This window comes from Otolemur garnettii, unplaced genomic scaffold (assembly GCF_000181295.1).
Source record: "Otolemur garnettii isolate 467f Iridium unplaced genomic scaffold, OtoGar3 scaffold00155, whole genome shotgun sequence".
Lineage (NCBI taxonomy): Eukaryota > Metazoa > Chordata > Mammalia > Primates > Galagidae > Otolemur > Otolemur garnettii.
In genome coordinates this window covers 1,633,163-1,638,319 of record NW_003852550.1, presented here as the reverse complement: position 1 = coordinate 1,638,319, position 5,157 = coordinate 1,633,163, and positions in this window count along the sequence as shown.

Genomic DNA, 5,157 nt, shown 5'->3' with positions numbered 1-5,157 from the left:
TCCTAGCACTCTGGGAGGCCATGGTGGGGGATTGCCTGAGCTCAGGAGTTTAAGACCAGCCTGAGCCAGAGTGAAACCCATCCCTAAAAAAAATAGGTGGGCTTTCTGGCAGGTGCCTGTAGTTCCAGCTCCTCCAGAGGCTGAGGCAATAGGATCCCTTGAGCTCAAGAGTTTGAGGTTGCTGTAAGCCATAATGCTATGGTACTCTACCAAGGGAGACAGAGTGAAACTCTTGTCTGAAAAAAAAAAAAAGTAGGGAATCACTCCAAGATACCCAATATTCACCTAATAGGAGTCAGAGACAGCAGAGGAATTTGAGGGGAAGGAATTAGAAGTGGTACAGGGCCGGGCATGGTGACTCACGCCTGTAATCCCAACACTTGGAAGGCCGAGGTGGGTGGATTGCCTGTGCTCACAGGTTTGAGACTAACCTGAGATGCAGTGAGACCTCGTCTCTAAAAATATCCAGGTGTCGTGATGGGTGCCTGTAGTCCCAGCTTCTCGGGAGACTGAGGTAGGAGACTCACTTGAGTCCAAGAGTTGGAGGTTGCTGTGAGCTATGATGCCATAGCACTCTACTGAAGGCGACAAAGTGAGACTCTATCTCAAAAAAAAAAAAAGAAAGAAAGAGATAGAGAAAAGAAAAGAAAGAAATGGTACAAGACAATTTCCAAAAAAAGGACACAGATTGAAAGTGTGAAACCCCATCATAGTAAATGAAATCAAAACAAAATATAAAAACTGGCACAACTATAGGAACATTGTTGTGAAATTTTAGGACATCAATAATAAAGAAAAGAGTAAAAATTCCAACAAAGGAAAAAGAGGAACAAAAACCTGGCAGGCATTATATGCTAGAGGACAATGGACCAATGACTTCATAGGCCTGTAGAAAATTATTTTCAGCCTGGAATTCTATACCAATTCAAACTATCAAGAATGTGCTGGAGAGGGTAAGGAGGACAGAAAATCTACTTACCACATATTTCGTCTTTAAAAGTTTCTTGATGATGTGTTCCAGCAAAATAAGGTAGTCAACCACAAAAGAGATAAACACAGGATCTATAAAATAATTGATCTGACCTAGGACTATAGTGAGGAAAAGGCCCTAGATGGTGACTAATGTCTAGAGCAGTGATTCTCAACCAGTGCCAATTTTTCCTCTCCAATGGTCTACCAGGAACAATTGATAGTGTCTGGAGACATTTTTGGTTTTCACGAGTCAGAGTGTGTGTGTGCGTGCGTGCATGCATGCTACTGTATCTAATAACTGTACGAGGCCAGGACGATGCCAAACATTTTATAATGCACAGGACACAACAAAGGATAATTTGGCCCAAAATGTCAATAGGGCCAATGTTGAGAAACCCTGGTCTAGAGGGTAACCAATCAAGATTGGAGCAAGAGCACAGATAGATCATTGGGGGGGAAATGTAGGGGAATTTCCACACAAGACCTACTTTTTATAGAGAGTTTAAAGCAAATGAATTGGTGCAATAAATGCAAATACAGTAATACAAAATGGTAAATAAAAATTCCAGAAAACAGATACAGCTGTTCAACTCACCCTGGCTTTGAGGGAAACCATATTTACATATTCACAATAACATACCTTTTACTAATTTTAAACTTTTTGAATTAAAGACAGAGCGTGGACAACTTAATTATCAGCTTTGACAATGTAAAGTTAAAAGTACAGATGAAAAAAGCTGGACAGTAGAAAAGGAGGAAGAGGGATGGAGGACAGGTAAAGGGACATCATCATTGTCCTCTTACAACATGGGGAGATTATGTGGTGGGACCAAAAATGGAGGTATACTTATATTACAGTTACAAGAGTATCTGTAGTAAACTGTATAACTCATCACTAATATTCAGGGACTCTCCCGACAGGCACTTCTCACTCCCTCAGAGTCAGTCTTGGCAATGTGTTTTGGAACTGAAATGTGAAAAAAAAACTGATGTATGTTCTTTCTAACCAAAGCCTTTAAGAACCACCATATGCTTTCCCACTCTGTTATTCCTTCCACCACCATCATTTCAAAGGCTGAGATTACCGTCAGCCTGGTCCCAGAAGGATGATTATGGCATTGAGTAGCGCCCCCAGGTAATCCTGAAATGATTGAAATCAGTGAAAATGTTGGTGGGAGGAATAGATCTTAGGGATTTTAAGTCACTAAAGATTTTTTGTTGGTAATTACTGTAGCATAACCTAATCTATGCTATATAACAATAGAAAAAGCAAGTGCAGATGCTCCTTAACTTACAATGAGGTTGTGTCCCTATAAAGTTGTTGTAAATTGAAAATATCACAAGTCTACAATACATTTAATACACCAAATATCATAGCATAGCCTCGTTACCTTAAATATGCCCAGGACACTTATATTAGCCTATATAGTTGAGTAAAATCATCTAACTCAGACCCTATTTTATTTTATTTATTTATCTTTTGAGACAGAATCTCACTCAGTCACCCTGGGATTGAGTGCCCTGGCATCATATTTCACAGCAACCTAAAACGTTTGTGCTCAAGCCATCTTCTTGCCTCAGCCTCCCGAGTAGCTGGGAGAACAGGCGCCTGCCACAACATCCAGCTATTTTGATATGAGGTCTTGCTCTTGCTCAGGCTGGTCTTGAACGTACCTACGTGTGAGCTCAGGCAATCCACCCGCCTTGGCCTCCCAGAGTGCTAGGATTTATAGGCCTGAGCCACTGTGCTCAGCCGGGAAACTGTTATAAACTATATTGAGAAGATGAAGAGTAGAGAAGTACAAATGTGGGTGTAAGTGAGCTAAATCTTCATCTAAGAAAGCAGAAAGTCAATAGATAATGTTTAAAATGAAAATAAGCAGTCACAGGTGGTGCTTGTGCCTCCAGGAGTAGGGTGCTGGCCCCACATACTGGAGGTGGTGGGTTCAAACCTGGCCTCAGCCAAAAACTGCAAAAAAAAAAAAAAAGAAAAGAAAAAGAAATAAGCATAAGCAGTCACCTTATTCAGCAATATGGAGGAAACGACCAAGAAACAAACAAACCAAAAAATAATGTTAAAAAGATTTAAGAGTTATTGCCCAGGGAACAGGCCTAGGGTAGGAAGGGGTGGGGCAGGAGGATTTCTGCTTTTATTATAAACTCTTCCAGACTTTTCTATGGTTTAAAATAATGTGCTTGTGGTTTTTTGATCATTTTTTAAATTTCCATTTATTCAACTTTATTTTACGCAAGCTCTAAAAAATGATTGTTTGGAGGCCCAGACACATGGTGATAGAATCCAACTGAAGTCTTCCTAAAAGGGAAGTTGTGTTCTGGCCAACTCAGATGTTACATAACTAATTCATCTCTGAAGAACACTTTTGCCTACCTAATGGTCAAAGTGGTAATCTGACAGACAGCTTCAGAATTCAGATGAGAATAAAAGAAATTTTTTGTCTGTAGCATTTAATAAATTTTCAGAGACAAAAGCACATTAAAAGGGTTTCTGCTCAGCAAGTAAGGTAATTGAAACTCGTCATAGAATGGGTTATATACAGACCTGGTGTTGTTCTAGGTTATTCAAAGGGTCAGAGTTCAGAGTTTTTCTCTAGTGGATTCTTCTCCTTTAACAGACCTGAGTCTGTGTTCCAAAGCCTCTTCCATCAGCATCTAGGTTCTCATGAATCTCATCTCTTTCCTGGCCCCCAGATCAGCCCAGCCATACTGTTGACCCTCTCTAAAACTTAGATCTCAGGCTGGACGCCCGTAGCTCAGTGCTTAGGGTGCCGGCCACATGCATCGGGGCTGGTGGGTTTGAACCCCGGCCAAGGCCAGCTAAAACAAACAAACAAAAAAAATAGCTGGGCATTATAGTAGGCACCAGTAGTCCTGGCTACTAGGGAGGCCAAGGCAAGAGAATCGCTTGAGCCCAAGAGTTTGAGGTTGCTATGAGTTATGATGCCACGGCACTCTACCGAGGGCAGCAAAGTGACTCTGTCTAAATAAAAAAATAAAACCTAGATCCCAATCTGTGCAGATGATCTGGTCATCTAGGCAGGTCCCATTTAGAAACCACGGTAGTTGCATCATCAGTTGTTATAGTGTACCACAAAACAGAACCCACATGCCATTTTCTTTATTTTATCTAGGGCCATAAATATATTCCTGACATCACCACATCTGCTAAAAAGCTTATACATTTTACTCTTCACTTGTACAAAAAGGAAAGAGTCCTCATATACAATGTGGAGCTTGCCCACAGTAGTTTTTCATGCTCGTCATTATCACTGCTGAACTGCTGGTACTCGCTCAGCTCCAGAGAGGAGTCACTATGCAGAATTCTCAGGTTGTTGGGTATGGCGCTGAATGACAGTGTACAGACAACAGTTTTCAGTCCAGATTGGCGGCAGTGACACCACCACTGAAGTACTAAATTGAGTTGCTTTTTAAATTTTTTATTATTATTTATTTATTTGAGAGGAGTCTTACTCTGTTGCCCTAGCCTAGGTAGACTGCTGTGGCATCATCATAGCTCACAACAACCTCAAACTCTTGGGCTCACGTGATCCTCTTGCTTCTGCCTCCTGAGCAGCTGGGACTACAGGTGCCTCCCACAACGTCCAACCAGTTTTTCTATTTTTAGTAGAGATGGGGGTCTTGCTCTGGCTCAAGCTGGTCTCAAATTCCTGAGCTCAAGGGATCCAACTCCCTGGGCTTCTCAGAGCACTAGGATTACAGGCATGAGTCACCACGTCTGGCCTTAAATTGAATTTTTTTTTTTAAGGGAGAAATCACAAAGAGGGAAACAGAAGTACAAAATTGTGGATATTTAAGAGATTTACCTATACATCCAGATGCAAAGACACCTCAGCTCTTTCTTTTTTCTTTCTTTTTTTTTTTTTCTGAGACAGAGTTTCACTATGTTGCCCTTGGTAGAGTGCTATGGCGTCACAGCTCACAGCAACCTCAAACTCTTTGGCTCAAGTGATTCTCTTGCCTCAGCCTACCAAGTAGCTGGGACTACAGGCACCTGCCACAATGCCTGGCTATTTTTCATTGTAGTTGTCACTGTCGTTTAGCTGGCTTGGGCAGGGTTTGAACCCACCACACTCGAACCCCTCAACTCTTTCTTTTAAAAATGAATGATTATTGGGTGGCGCCTGTGGCTCAAAGGAGTAGGGCACC